This window comes from Camellia sinensis, chromosome 4 (genome assembly GCF_055761805.1).
Source record: "Camellia sinensis isolate YWXY chromosome 4, ASM5576180v1, whole genome shotgun sequence".
Lineage (NCBI taxonomy): Eukaryota > Viridiplantae > Streptophyta > Magnoliopsida > Ericales > Theaceae > Camellia > Camellia sinensis.
The window spans coordinates 182,697,476-182,714,636 of NC_138964.1; the positions used below are offsets into that span (position 1 = coordinate 182,697,476).

The window sequence follows — 17,161 nt, forward strand, 5'->3', positions numbered from 1 at the left end:
GAGTTATAATGGATCATGGATCCAAATTTGATAGCCAACAAAACACAGACGTTTGCGAATAGAATAAGATTGAAACTCTATTCCTTCCACTTCTCCATATGGTTCTGTGAGAGTGTCCTTAGGGTGTTTATAAACTTGTGAGTGGTGTTGTTTATATATTCAAGATTTAATCAATCAAGAATGCGATTCAAAAGCTTGAACAACATGGCAGGAGATATTCATCTTTCTTATTAAATTACTTTAGTTCTCACATAAACCTCATAGTACCTATACCACCTGCAATATTTAAAGATTCATGTTTGTTTGCAAAGTTTGCTTTTTTACCATACAATTTACTTACTCAATGCCCATTGGTTTTCCCTACGGACCTCGTCCTCTTCTTCAGGGGTGAGAAATCATTCTCGTTGTTGAAGATCTTTCAGATTTCCTCTATAGTCTTTCCTTTTATCATGCCCGCAACTGTCTGGCATGTAAGGTCCAACAGGCTCTTGATGTTCAGATAGTTTGCAGCCTGTGGAAGAAATAATATAATTAAAATAAGGTATGAAACACAGCAAATCATAATGCGGGATTTCATCATACACCAGGGCCAAATCATTATAAAAAATTTACAGCAGATATAACCCAATCATACAACTGAAAATCTACAATAACTACATCAAGTCAGTTTAGATTACATGGCAAACATGCTTCCTAAACTTTGAAAACTTTGAAGCCTACTAATAACAGTGATTAAGACAACCTACTAATATTTAAATATTTTGAACTACAAGAAACGACCATCTTCAGAAAACTCAACTGCTAGGCCAATCTCTCAAACTTCAAGTGATGTCTGCTCAACAAATGCCAACCACCATAAGCAACTGAATATTGTCACAAAGCTGATACATACACTTATTTTTGTGTTTTGTTAGGCAATTTCTTTTTCTTCCCTTTTCATTCTTTTTAGTGGGCAGCTGGTGATCCAATACATGCCCGAGTTGTCATAACACTGATACCTAATAACTAGTTAATAACCGATTTAAAGCTACGTTTATTCGCAGCTTAAGTTCCTAATTTTCACAACACAAAGACTCTATTAGGATCTTGTATTTGTATGTCAAGGTAAAGAAAAATACCAGGCAGGTGAAATTACTTGAATTTTTTTTTAAACAATATATATATTTAACAAATATCTACAGATTTTCATCTCAATTTTCTAACCCATTGTAAAAAGAGGGAAAAGAATATAGATTCTTTCACTTCATTTTCTTTTCCCTCTCTATTTCTACAAAGGACTTATAAACCAATGATTCAGAATATAAAATCATATGACCTACCCTCGAACAATTCATCCAAAGAGAAACATGTACCAAGTAAACTTAAACATATACACCCAACTTCCTCATCCTTCCAATCTCAATAGGACAATAATGGCCACAGCTAAAATGCAGAACCACATATAAAACTCAATTCATGATGTGAAAACCAGCATATATGCAATTTCAAAAATTCAAACCCCACAGCATACATGCCCAAACATCTACAATAGCAAAAAAACTTCTGAGTAGAATAAGCAGTATAATTGATTACATTGTCGAATTCAGTAACAAAGTTTTGCCAAACAAACATCATCAAAAATCTAATTACCTTCATTATTATGAAGAAATTCTTGGTGTTCAGAAGATGTTTGGGAAGCAAGCATTTTAGCCACCAAAAAAAATTGCACTCTGTTTGGATCATGAGGTGAGAAAAGAAAAAATATATAGTGTTTTCTCACTATCATATACTGTTTAGATGAGTAGGAAAGCAAATCATGTGAGGGATATAAAAAAGATTTCCTTTTATGTTTTGAAAGGGCAATATTAGTAGTATAAATATTTTCTAACCAATCAATTTGTTTCTCACCAAAACCAAAAAGTTTTGGTAAGAAATAAAATAGACTTAGCAAGAGAGTTCAGTTTCTCATCATTGCTCACCTAACATATAAACCAAACATAAGAAAATAATTCTCTTCCTCATCATTTCTTATCATTTTTCATCAAATCACCCTGTCCAAACGGAAGCCAAAAAGCTATATAAAAAAGTCAAAATTCCTTCCCCCACTACTTTTTGTAGATTTTTTTTTTTTTTTTTTTTTTTAAATCAAAAAGTCATCCCAAAAAATTCAACTTTTTTTTAACTCATATTTTAGCCAAAAGAAAAAAAAAAATCACTTCACAAACCAATCCTAACAAGAAAAACACTCCAATGGACTGGACAAACTCATAATGCCCCCATAACTACATATCACACAGAAAAAAAAAAAAAAAAAAAAAAAAGCACAAGGCATTGCCCAACCAACAAAATTAAACCATACAAATACAAGCAACAAGCAACAACCAATCAAACCCTAATGCAAAAGCTTATAGAAATCAAATCAAAACCCTCAACGAATATCAAAACAAAACGAGAGAGAGAGGGTTATTAAGTTACCAGAATGAGATCGAAAAGAATGGGCTGTTCGACTTTGACGCCTCAGCATCCCAAGTCTTGAGCTCATCCTCAACAGACTTGTCTTCGTTACTGGGATTCTCGACATGTTTCTTGCAGTACTCGATTACCTTAGCGAGAATCTTGCTGGTGACACTGGGAAGAATCGTCTTCCGATCATGTTCTTGATCGTTTGAGATGTTGGAAATGGTTAATTTTTCCTCAAGTTCGGTCTATTTTTTAGGTGGGCCCCGAGTGTCGTTTTACTCGGGTCAAAGTGGTAACGCGTTCTATGCCGCGTTGTGATTCACGTGGTATATTTGGTTGCTCAAAACCATTATCGAGTGAATGGGAAATTGAAGCCAAAGTGTGCTCCATGGAAATGGAGTTTTGGTGGAAATTTCTTAAAGGTTGTAAATTGGCTTGTCCCACATTGATTTGGTGGGAGGTTTTGAAAGGGTTTATAAGGCTTAGGGTGTGATACTTGGGGTGTGCGCCAAGGGGTACCCAAGTGTTTTAGAGGGAGAGGTTATGGGCAAAATGGGCTAGACCCATTGGACCCAAAAATCACCACACGCGCGCGCCGCCGCCGCCGTCCGTCCGGTCGAGCGGGCTGGGCTTGGGCGCGGGTGCGTGGTGTGTGGTTGGGTTGGGCTTCTAATCTTTTTGGGCCAAAAACATTTGAATTTAATTTTATTTTTTATTAAAATAAAATCCATAATTCAAATTAAATTGGTTTGGATTATTTGTTCATCCAAACAGGGCCCTTCCCGGTTTCAAAACAGAAATAAACTGTTTTGGAATTAGTGCACACCCAAACAGGGCCCTTCCCGGTTTCAAACAGAAATAAACTGTTTTGGAATTAATGCACACCCAAACAGGGCCCTTCCCGTTTTACTATCTGTTTGAATTCAAAACCCAACAGGTATGATACCTGTTCAATTCAAAACCAAGAGCTACATACCTGTTTAATTCAAAATGAAGAGCCACCTTCACATCTATAAATAGGACCACCTTCATTTGATGTTTGCATTCAGAAATTTCGTATTTCACTTCTGTTTTCTATTCTTCATCTTGCTGCATTTTATTTTCAAAAGAAAGAGTGTAAACACTTAGTGTGTTCGTAAGGCAAACAATTAGTAGTGCTGCTATTGTTTGTGGAAGATCATTTCATCCTGGGAGATAGACGTCCGAATTCTGAAAGCACCGTGGAGAGGACGAATCTGTCTTAAGGAGACAGTGTTAAACACTGGACTTGATCAGAAAAATAATTCGAAGAAATTAAATCAAGTAAGTTATTTAATTACTTTCAGTGTTGTTTTTATTTGTTTATTTATTCAGATTTTAATTTTGTTTTTGTAACAAAATAAAATCTGTTTTTGTTTTTATTTATTTATTTATTATTTCGAGTTTGATTTTTGTAATCAAACATATTCTCTCCTTTTCTCTATTTCTTTTATTCTTGTTGTTGTTTTGTACACGACAGAATTAAATCTTTTTAAATACAGTGAAGATTGCCTAACAATCTTAAGACAGAATCCTTTTTGGGTATCTTCATTGTATTTAATTTTCTGTGTTTTCAAATTAATATTCTGGTTGGAAAAACAAATAGTGATTTATGCTATTTGACAGATAGTAGTAATATACTGTCTCCTTTCTTTGACAACTACTAGTAGTACGATACTGGTGTCATTAACAATTCAGAATATTATTTGGTATTACAGAAAATTCTTGTGATATTTTATTTTTCTAGTTTTAGTAACAAGGAAAATAAAATTATTTTGTTGTTATAATTATTTTCTGGTTTTAGTAACTAGAAAATTAATTTGTGTTTTAATTTATTTTCTGGTTTTGGTAACTAGAAAATTATTTTGTGTTTGTTCTGATTTTTGTAATCAGCTAGTTTTGTGGTTTTTTATTTTCTAGTTTTAGTAACAAGAAAAATAAAATGATTTTGTGTTATAATTTATTTTCTGGTTTAAGTAACTAGAAAATTAATTTGTGGTTTGGTTTTCTGATTTTTGTAATCAGATATTATTTTGGTATTTTATTTTACTAGTTTTAGTAACAAGAAAAATAAAATTATTTTGTATTGTAATTTATTTTCTGGTTTTAGTAACTAGAAAATTAATTTTGTTAATCAATCATGTAACTTTGTGACTCGGTCACAATCTGTTAATTTTGTAAGTAACTTATGGTTTCGTTTGGTAGACCACTTATTTTTTAACCCTTTGTGAAAAGTTGTTAATTCTTTTAACTTTATCATAGTTCATTATGAGTATACCATGAAAGAATTTGTTTCTAGAGTAAAATATTAGTTTTACAAACTAATTTCTTTTTTATTACGAAGAAACCTTTGTGGTTAGATTATTTTCTTTATTTTCTGTGTGTGGATTCATAGTCTTGAATTGTTTCTACACTTGAGTCGGAAAATATATATTCACAAGAACATTTTAATGCATATTTAATTTGTTTATTTATGTACAAATCAAACTTATTAAATGAAGGTATGTTTTGTCATTTTGAAGTTTAAAGTTTAAATGCGTTGGATTTTATTTATGAGTTGAGAATCCTTTTATTTCATGATGCAAGTGATGGGATCATGCATGATTAATTTATTTTGTTAATTCATTATTTTTAGTTGATGCGTTTGATATGCATGTATGATATCAACTCAAGTTATTTCTTAACAATAATTTCAAGTGATTTGGAATGATAAATTGTTATGTCAACTTTGGACATAAGCATATTAAATTGATTATTTCTAATCAATTTGAATGGGTGTTTAAACACCAAAGAAATTTAATCATGACGATGTATGTAATTATATCAGTCCGTTTAATTGGGAAGTAATTTAAGAAATCTTTTTATGTTGATTATTGAATTATGTGACATGAGATGTCATTAATAATTATTTTACTTGCGTAGTAGAATTTGTTAAACCTTGAACCATTTTATTAATATGGGGGTGTATCTCTTGCATTAGTTGAGATAATTTAATTTTCTTCTGTCACAAATATTTTTATGACAGTGACATTTATTTGTTATTAAGTTGCAAGAATGTATACAATCAAATGGGTTTTTGAATTGTTTGATTCTTAGGCAAATTTTTTATGAGAATATGATTTTGTCAAAACATTAATTCTGACTTGAGTAGTCATAATTATTTTGGTTTTTTCTTGAATTTGTTTTAAAATTCATTGATTTATATTAAAAGTGATAGGGGTGGTGAATATGATGCACCATTAAATGCATTTTGTGCACAACATGGCATTATTCACCAAACTACAGGCCCTTATTCTCCACAGCAAAATGGAATTGCTGAGAGGAAGAATAGAACCCTAAAAGAAATGATGAATGCCATGTTACTAAGTTCAGGCTTACCACAGAACTTGTGGGGGGAAGCAATATTGTCTGCTAATTATGTTCTTAATAGAATACCCCACAAGAAAACCAAAAGCATTCCTTATGAATTGTGGAAAGGTCGACCACCTTCCTACAAATACTTAAAAGTGTGGGGGTGTTTGGCAAAAGTTGAAGTTCCTGTTCCTAAAAAGACTAAGATTGGACCGAAAACAATAGACTGTGTGTTTATTGGTTATGCTCAGAATAGTAGTGCATATCGGTTTCTGACTTATAAATCAGATATACCTGATATAAATGTGAACACTATTATAGAGTCAAGGAATGCTGTGTTTTTTGAACATGTCTTTCCTTACAAGAAAGGACAGGAATTAAGTTCACAGAAAAGAACTTATGATTGTACACAAAGTCAAGAGACTAATGACAATCAAACACAAGAGACTAGTAATAGTCTCGACCAACAGGATTTAACTAATGATGAACCAAGACGAAGTAAAAGAGCGAGAACATCAAAATCCTTTGGTCCAGATTTTCTGACATACTTGTTAGAAAATGAACCTCAAAGCTTTAAGGCTGCAATGACAGGTCCTGAAGCACCTTTGTGGAAAGAGGCTGTTAATAATGAAATTGAATCCATTATGCAGAATCATACTTGGGAATTGGTGGATCTTCCACCAGGTTCTAAACCTCTTGGATATAAATGGATATTCAAGAGAAAAATGAAAGCAGATGGTTCAATTGAAAAGTATAAAGCAAGACTTGTTGTTAAAGGTTACAGACAAAAGGAAGGTCTGGACTATTTTGACACATATTCCCCTGTGACAAGAATAACATCCATTCGCATGCTTATTGCTATAGCAGCGTTGTTTAAATTAGAAATACATCAACTGGATGTTAAGACAGCTTTCTTAAACGGTGATCTAAATGAAGAGATCTATATGGAACAACCCGAAGGGTTTGTAGTATCAGGGCAAGAAAAGAAAGTTTGTCGACTTGTAAAATCCCTTTATGGATTAAAACAAGCACCTAAGCAATGGCATGAAAAATTTGATCATGCAATGCTTACTAATGGGTTTAAGATAAACGAATGTGACAAATGCGTCTATGTTAAAAACACTGACCAAGGATATGTCATAGTTTGTCTTTATGTGGATGACATGCTTATCATTGGAAGCAGTCAAAACATGATCAAATCAACTAAGCAGATGCTTAACAAAAGATTTGATATGAAAGATATGGGGGTCGCAGATGTTATATTAGGAATGAAAATTACTAAAACATCTGACGGATATGCATTATCTCAATCTCATTATATTGAGAAAATTCTTGATAAATTTATCAAGGATGATTTGAATTTAGCTAGAACACCTGTAGACATCAGTCTTTATTTATCGAAAAATAAAGGTGATGCAGTGTCTCAGTTAAAATACTCCCAAATCATTGGAAGCCTAATGTACCTAATGAATTGTACTCTATGCTATCAGTAAATTGAGTAGGTACACTAGTAACCCTGGAGAAGACCATTGGAAAGCGATCATTCGTGTTCTTAGATATCTAAGATTTACTCGTGATCATGGTTTGAACTTTACTCGATATCCAGCAGTACTCGAAGGCTATTATGATGCCAATTGGATATCGGATACTAAAGATTCAAAATCCACTAGTGGATATGTCTTTACTCTAGGAGGCGCTGCTGTTTCTTGGAAGTCCACGAAACAAACTTGCATCGCACGATCCACAATGGAATCCGAGTTCATTGCTTTAGACAAAGCAGGTGAAGAAGCAGAATGGCTTCGTCACTTCTTAGAAGACATTCCAATGTGGCCAAAACCTGTGCCAGCTATTTGCATTCATTGTGATAGTCAATCTGCAATAGGCAGGGCACAGAATCACATGTATAACGGTAAGTCATGACATATTCGTCGTCGACATAATACCGTAAGGCAATTGTTGTCAAACGGAATAATCTCAATAGATTATATACAATCTAAAGAGAATATTGCGGATCCGTTAACAAAAGGTTTGACAAAAGAGCTAGTGTATAGTTCATCGAAGGGGATGGGATTAAAGCCTATTACATAAGAGTCGTCATAATGGTAACCCTACTTATATGACTGGAGATCCCAAGAACTAAGTTCAAAGGGACAACTAAGTTATGTATGGCTCGCCAGAAATCACCAAGGGATTAAAATTCCTACCCATTCCTATGGTGAGAGTGATATCTGCAACATATGTTGTCTGCAGGGGTATAAGGATAAGCTTTGCTTTTAATGATTACTTATATCTTGGTTAAGACATAAAATCAAGACGAGTATAAGGAGATACTCACAATAAGAATCACCTATATGAGTGTTGAACTGGGGCCGGTTCTATGAGAATGCAAAGGCTAAATTCTCTAGAAACACTTATGAAAACCAGGCGCGTTCAAGGCCAAAATGAACACAACAGTGAGAACCACGATGTGTTAGAAGATATTTTGTGTGAAATCTATTGTCTTGGCTTACACAAACGGCTGAACAATTCAAGGCATCGCGTCCATTGGTTAGCCAGTAAGTCCGATAGGTTATCACTAGGGAAGGTTCAAAGCCGAAAACTACCTATCCTGATGCAAGATGTTTTCGACTTATGCTCTTTCGTTAAGTCTGCATATTGTTGCATTTCCGTTGTCATCAAATTCCATTCATGTGGGGGATTGTTGGAAATGGTTAATTTTTCCTCAAGTTCGGTCTATTTTTTAGGTGGGCCCCGAGTGTCGTTTTACTCGGGTCAAAGTGGTAACGCGTTCTATGCCGCGTTGTGATTCACGTGGTATATTTGGTTGCTCAAAACCATTATCGAGTGAATGGGAAATTGAAGCCAAAGTGTGCTCCATGGAAATGGAGTTTTGGTGGAAATTTCTTAAAGGTTGTAAATTGGCTTGTCCCACATTGATTTGGTGGGAGGTTTTGAAAGGGTTTATAAGGCTTAGGGTGTGATACTTGGGGTGTGCGCCAAGGGGTACCCAAGTGTTTTAGAGGGAGAGGTTATGGGCAAAATGGGCTAGACCCATTGGACCCAAAAATCACCACACGCGCGCGCCGCCGCCGCCGTCCGTCCGGTCGAGCGGGCTGGGCTTGGGCGCGGGTGCGTGGTGTGTGGTTGGGTTGGGCTTCTAATCTTTTTGGGCCAAAAACATTTGAATTTAATTTTATTTTTTATTAAAATAAAATCCATAATTCAAATTAAATTGGTTTGGATTATTTGTTCATCCAAACAGGGCCCTTCCCGGTTTCAAAACAGAAATAAACTGTTTTGGAATTAGTGCACACCCAAACAGGGCCCTTCCCGGTTTCAAACAGAAATAAACTGTTTTGGAATTAATGCACACCCAAACAGGGCCCTTCCCGTTTTACTATCTGTTTGAATTCAAAACCCAACAGGTATGATACCTGTTCAATTCAAAACCAAGAGCTACATACCTGTTTAATTCAAAATGAAGAGCCACCTTCACATCTATAAATAGGACCACCTTCATTTGATGTTTGCATTCAGAAATTTCGTATTTCACTTCTGTTTTCTATTCTTCATCTTGCTGCATTTTATTTTCAAAAGAAAGAGTGTAAACACTTAGTGTGTTCGTAAGGCAAACAATTAGTAGTGCTGCTATTGTTTGTGGAAGATCATTTCATCCTGGGAGATAGACGTCCGAATTCTGAAAGCACCGTGGAGAGGACGAATCTGTCTTAAGGAGACAGTGTTAAACACTGGACTTGATCAGAAAAATAATTCGAAGAAATTAAATCAAGTAAGTTATTTAATTACTTTCAGTGTTGTTTTTATTTGTTTATTTATTCAGATTTTAATTTTGTTTTTGTAACAAAATAAAATCTGTTTTTGTTTTTATTTATTTATTTATTATTTCGAGTTTGATTTTTGTAATCAAACATATTCTCTCCTTTTCTCTATTTCTTTTATTCTTGTTGTTGTTTTGTACACGACAGAATTAAATCTTTTTAAATACAGTGAAGATTGCCTAACATGAGATTCCAGCGCCACCACTTCCTCCACCTCGAAGAGCTCACCGCCGGAACTGTTCAGAGTGATCATCTCGTTTGGTTCTTTGTTTCAAATCGAAATCCTAACTCTCTCTCTCTCTCTCTCTCTCTCCCTCTCTCTCGATGACTAAGAATTGAGGAAAAAGATGATCGCAGAAACAGAAAAACATGTTCTATGATGAATTTTTTTATATTTATGGAGTTGGGGTGTGAGCTGGATAGCATTGTAAATTCATTGTGATTGCATACGTGGCGACAAAGCAGTGCACTGCACACGTGGTAATTGATTGCACATGTACCCGGTGGGGTAGGGTGAGTTCGGATCCCCGACTGTTCTTACGGCTCTTGCCGTCGTCCTCGTCAAAATGATGTCGTTTTGTTTAGTATTTTTTTTTTCCCTTAAAATTTGAGTTTGTCTGCCTTTTCTTTTCACTTTCATCTTCGTATCTGTTAGCCTTAGCAGAGACGAAAGGCACAGCTGGACAAAGAAAGAGAGAGGCGGAGAAATAATCAACGAAGACGGAGAGACGATTTGCGAACGGAGAGACGATCTTCAAAGACGGAGATAGAAATGAATTGAGAGACAACGAACTAGACGAGAGAGAGAGGCGACGGAGGCAAGACAAGACAAGACGAGGCGAGGGGACGGAGAAACGGGTTTTGTGTGAAGGCACTGATTCTTTAAATGGGACTAATAAGTACTCAAGATTTGTCCACCATTGACTACCAACTGTTAGTGATCTATGGAGTTACAGAGTTATACTTAACATTTCTTTGTAGTAATTGAATTTAGTGCGGAAGTTATTGTGAGTTAGGTATGCAAACTAATCTAGCACTTGTACAGATATCTGTTTTAGAAAAATTGATTTTTTTTTTTTTTCCCCACCTAGTGTTTGTTTCATTTTTTATTTGTAATACGATATTTTATATTTACAAATTGGCTTACATGTGAATGATATGAAAGATCCAATTCTTTCCTACTTACAAGAATTTTCTATTGAAAAGCTTTTTCTTCCTCTTCTGGGTTCGCCCTCAATGCTTGAAATTCCAAAAATTGGAGCTAAGAGTTGATCTAAGAAGACTTTGTGACATTTGTCTTGAGCTTCGTCTCTTTCTTTTGCTATATTACCAACAGAGAGAGAGAGGGGGGTTGATAGTGGAATGTAGACAGATGATGTGGGTATGGAGAGTTATTTGCAAGTCCCTTCCTTCGAAGTTTGGACTTTGATTTGGTGTTTGTTGAGAAAAAGAGAGAGAAGGTTGGAGAAAGGGGATAGTGGAGCTGAGGGTAGTGAGTGGGTATAGGTAAACGAAAAGGGGCTAAAAAAAAAAATCAAAATGACGATTTTTGAAGCGCAGTAGGGAAGGCCGCAGGATAGTGCAGCCGACGATCCAGACTCAGGATAGGATAGGGGGGAATGTTTTGGAAAGTTAATAAAAAGTTGACTTTTTAGTTTTTTTGTGACTTTTTTAAGAAAACTTGATAAAAAGTCAAAAAGCTAACTTTTTACCAAGTTTTCAAATTGCTCCATTATCAAAGTGAACTTTGTTTGGCTAGAGTTTTTCAAAAATATTTTTCAAAAAATTCTACTTTCTTGTTTTTTATATTTTTTGTTTTTACTGAATTTTTTTATTATTTTAAGTAATTTTTTTAATTTTTAAACATACCTAACATAAATATACCTTAAAAATAAAAAATTTATAAAAAAATATTTTAAAAATTCACTAAATACCAAAAATACAAAAAAAAAAAAACACTAGAATTCGGTACATTTTTTTATATTTTTATGTATTTATTAATTTTATAAAATATTTTTTTATAAATTTTTTACTTTTTAGATACATCTAAGTAAGGTGCATCTAAAAAGGGGGGGAAATATTTAAAATTTTAAAAATATTCACTAAAAACAAAAAAAAAAATACAAAAATCAAAAAACTTAGTTTTCAAAAAACTTAATCCAAAAAACTTAAACCAAACACACTGATTAGAATTTATTTTTTAGTTATTTTATAACACAAAATCATAAAAATATATTCTATTAAATTTAATTATTAGCTAAGTATTTTAGTTAAGGAAATGGCTTCCATCCAGTCCAATCATGGATTGGAAGGTGTTGTTGGATTCATAGGGTATCACCACAGGTCCCGTTTCGATAATCCGAGTTACTTAATGTGTAGAACTCATCGAGTACTATATGTTTGTAAAAACTCACGTTGATTGGATATTGATAGTTATGTGATCAAATCAGTTTTGTATGAAAAAAATGGACGGGGAAGAATAAACGGGTTACAAAAAATCTGATTTGATCACATAGCTATCGATATTCAATCAATGTGATTTTTTACAAGCATATAGTATTAGACAAGTTTTACACAGTAAACGATTCGAATTATCTAAACGGGATCCATGGTAGATCCCCCACAGGCCCAACAGTATTCTCCAGTCCGATCACAGACTAGAGAGAAGCCATTCCCTTTAGTTAAATATTAAATCACTAGTTATCCATATAATAAAACAGGATGGTTTTTGAATTTGTCCTACACACATTTGTCCTACTAGGACATTTCGACAGCTTAGATTTATTCAAATTATAAAACAACGACTCGGATATATTTTTCAAAAAATATCCTATATGTACATTTTTTATTTTCCTGGTTCTCTCTCTCTTACTTTTTCCTTTTCTCACACATCCTTCCATGATCCTATAGTTCCACTTCCCTCTCTCTTTTATTTATTTTTTATTTTTTTTTCTCCCATTTTTATTTTTCTCTCTATTTGTTTATTTTTTTTATTTTCTCCTTTTTATTCACTTATTTTTATTAATATTATATGAAAAAGTCTACGATTCCATAATTAAGAGCCAAATTTTACTATGTGTAGTGGAGATTAAATCAATGAATTTTGTAGTCCACAAATTAAATAAATTTGAACAATTAATTATTATTTTTAAATATATTAAATACCTGATAGACTTCATAAATCTAGACCTTATATGAATTTTCAACATCTATATAATAAAGCAAGATGGTTTTTAAATTTGTCCTATACACATTTGTCCTACTAGGACATTTGGACGGATTAGATCTATTCAAATTATAAAATAACGGCTGAGATATATTTTTCAAAAAATATCCTACAAGTGTATTTTCTATTTTCCTGCTTTTTCTCTTACTTTTTCCTTTTTTCACCCATCCGTTCATGATCCTATGATCCTACATTCCTCTCTCTTTTCTTTTTATTTATTTATTTTTCTCTCTATTTGTTTTTTTTTTTCTCCTTTTTATTCACTTATTTTTATTCATATTATATGGAAAAGTCTACGAATTCATAATTAGGAGCTAGATTTTACTGCGTGTAGTGAAAATTAAATTAATGAATTTTATAGTCCACAAATTAAATGAATTTTAACAATTAATTATTATTTTTAAATATATTGAATACCTGATAGACTTCACAAATTTAGATCTTATATGAATCTTCAACATCTTTATAATAAACACAGGATGGTTTTTGAATTTGTCCTACACACATTTGTTGTAACGCCCTCAAAATAAACTCATAAATCATACATTCGAGACATCCATAAACATAAAATAAATAAACATATTTCCATTCATCAGAGTATTTAATCCAAAAGTATTACATGTTGGCAACAAAAGTAAATACCCTACGGGCTTACAACTTTCCAAGCCAACACTTGGTTACAAAAATGAGAGTACTAACTCAACACACAAAATAAGCCCTTGGCTCAAATTACATGTAATACACAAAATAATTACAAAAGTAAGCCTTCAGTTTCTAAAACCTCCCAAGCTAAGTCCTTGGAGGCGGCATATCACCTGCACCTGAAAATGATATCCCATATAGGGTGAGCCAACGCCCAGTAAAGATATGCTAAACATAATATGAACAATGACTAAAACATGAGCATTCGATAAATGTTAACCCTAGTCAACCAACTTACAACACCATTCAATCCCATGACAAATATGTTCATGTTCATTTTACATTCCATTACTTAACAAATTTTCAATTTATAAATATGGCTCAGAACCTGGCCAAACAATTTAAATGAGATTACAACTCATACCAACAATACTTCCATTTCAAATGAGATAACCACTCATATCAAAACACTTCTATACTTCATAATAGATACACATATTTGTTGTATCAATGTCACATTAAAACACTTCCATACTTCATAAATGATACACAGATTTGCTGTATCAATGGAGTTCATCTCCTATCTCCTCCCAAATAACATCTGGTTTAGGAGTCCATCCCCTATCTTCCCCTAAACCATGGAGTACATCTTCTATCTCCTCCCACACAAAACAATGTATATAAACAATTATCATATACACGATCAATCAATACACAGATTCGATGTATTAGTCCAACCGTCATATTCATTGACATATTCAATGTGATTAGTTTCAGTTTTCCCTAATCAACATGTTGTGTCTACAACAATCACGACTATCCTCCACCGATAGCCCAAAGCAATTATTTCTAGACAGATAATAAATGCATCAACAGATAAATTATCAATATTTTCAAAAGTGAGTGACATCAATCCAACTCCACCATTCTTTCTCATAACTTCCCAATTTCACTATTTTACAATGAAAGTCATTAATTACACTAATGACCCAATAAAACCCAAATATGGCACTTTCCCTATTTTTTTCAATATTGACCCAATGGTCCAAATGTTATCATTAAACAACTACAATCTCATTTTAGGGCCCAAATACACATGCATTCGCCAAAAGAACCCAAACCCCTCTTTTCATATTTGAAACCCTAACACCCACAATTACCTAACTTCAACATTACATCAAAATGACAACAAGTTTATGTCAAAAATCATAAATATGAGTAGTTATCCCTACCTCAAATTTGGAGTCCAAAAAAGAAGGTGAAGAAAATCGAAAGTGCTCTGTATCTCAAGATTTTCGGATTGATAGATAGCCCAAGCCAAGCTCTACACTTTTTACAAAGGGACAAGGCTAGAAACACACTAGCACTAGATCAAACCCTAGAGAGAAGGTGAAATGTAGTGAGAGAAGCTCTCAAAATAGGTTTTGAAAAGAAAGAAATAGAGAGAATGAGAGTTGAAAAAGTGATCTAAAATGACCCAGCTGCCAACTGATATATGTATGACCCGCTCAAGCAGAGAATAAGACGCTCGAGCGTTAAACACAAAAACTGGATCGGCTCGAGCGCAAATATACTTGCTCGAGCGCCAAGACACAGCTGCAAAACTCCACCCGCTCGAGCGCAAAGGAAACTCTGTTCGAGCGTAGATTACACTCTTCCAGTATTTTTACAGACATCGAACACCCGCTCGAGCGTAAGGAAAATCCGCTCGAGCGTGAAAAACACATCTGCAGTACTTCTGCAGACAGACAAATTACTGAAGGTGTGCAAACTCTACTCGAGTGCAAGAAGACCTGCTCGAGCGGATCACCAAAAATCTGGGCAACAATAGTTGGGACAGAAGCTCAACCAACCTGCTCGAAACACACCCAAGACAATTCTAAACTCAAACACCAAGAGTTAAAGAACGGAAATGAAATACAGCCAACAACAACAATCAACAAAATCGAGTCCGGAATACAGTAAATAAGGAAGGGAAAACCAGGATCGCTATAACCATTTGCCCTACTAGGACATTTCGACAGCTTAAATCTATTCAAATTATAAAACAACAGCTGAGATATATTTTTTTAAAAATATCCTACATGTACATTTTTTATTTTCCCGCTTCTCTCTCTTACTTTTTTCTTTTCTCACTTATCCTTCCATGATCCCATGATTCCATTTTCCTCTCTCTTTTCTTTTTGTTTTTTTTTTTTAATTTTCTCTCATTTTTATTTTTCTTTCTATTTGTTTTTTTTTTATTTTCTCCTTTTTGTTCACTTATTTTTATTCATATTATATGGAAAAGTCTACAATCCCAGACTTAGGAGCCAGATTTTATTGTGTGTGGTGGAAATTAAATCGATGAATTTTGTTGTCCACAAATTAAATAAATTTGAACAATTAATTATTATTTTTAGATATATTAAATACCTGATAGACTTTATAAATTTAGATATTGTATGAATCTTCAACATATTTTAATAAAGTAGGTCGATTTTTTAATCTTCAACATATTTTTATCTTATTAGGATATTTGGCTGGCTCAGATCTGTTCAAATTATAAAACAATGGCTGAGATATATTTTCCTAAAAAATATTCTACATATACATTTCATACTTTCTCGCTTCTCTCTCTTACTTTTTTCTTTTCTCAACCATTCTTCCATGATCCCATGATCCCACTTTCCTCTCTCTTTTCTTTTTATTTTTTTATTTTCTCCCCGTTTTTATTTTTCTCTTTATTTGTTTATTTTTTCCTTTTTGTTCAATATATTTTACACATATTTTCATAGAATGTATGTATGCCTGTAATACACTAGGACATTATGGGCATACATACAATTTCTAAATAATTATATAAGCAAAAACAATATTATATGTGTGCCCGTGAAAATTGTATGTATGCCAGACACATCTATTTATGTAGCTATATATTATATAAGTAAAATCAAGTTTTTGTGAGGAGTTTTGTGAGAATTCCAAAATTTTATAATAAATTTGTGATTTTATCAAATTAAAAAATAAATTTAAATAGTATTGGGATTACAATTATATTTTAATTCTAACATTATTTACATCCTACTTCATGTATGGACATACGCTAGTATATAATTAAGAAAAGAAGACTCAACAAATGAAAAAAATAAATAAATAATTTATTAGAAAATATATTTAAAAAGATGATTAACTAAAATAAAAAATACAATTTTAATTAAAATTTAACTAAAAATTCCACTGTTTTGACACAGATGCTGCAAGGATTCCTCAGGCTAGGGTTTGGAATTTTTAATAGTTTTTTTTAATAAAAGAAAAACATTCAGTATGTTTGGTTTAAGTTTTTTGAATTAAGTTTTTTGAAAACTCAATTTTTTGGTTTTCATGTTTTTTTATTTTTAGTGAATATTTTTTAAATTTTAAACATTTTTTTTACTTTTTTAGATGCACCTTACTTAGATGTATCTAAAAAGTAAAAAAAATTGTGAAAAAATATTTTAAAAATTTAATAAATACATAAAAATATAAAAAATATACTGAATTCTCGTATTTTTTTATATTTTTGATATTTAGTGAATTTTTAAAAGGTTTTTTTCACAATTTTTTTACTTTTTAGGTATATTTATGTTAGGTATGTCTAAAAAGTAAAAAAAAACAATTGTTTAAG

General features: G+C 32.8%; 1 pseudogene across 1 annotated transcript; it reads right to left on the bottom strand.

The window, feature by feature from the left end:
- Positions 1-223: 223 nt before the first annotated feature.
- LOC114309406 (SKP1-like protein 1A pseudogene) lies at positions 224-9,900 on the bottom strand (annotated as a pseudogene). The gene is made up of 3 exons (XR_014365951.1): positions 9,832-9,900; positions 2,455-2,684; positions 224-511 (listed from the first exon to the last, which is right to left on the bottom strand). The product of XR_014365951.1 is annotated as an SKP1-like protein 1A pseudogene (transcript).
- Positions 9,901-17,161: the final 7,261 nt, after the last annotated feature.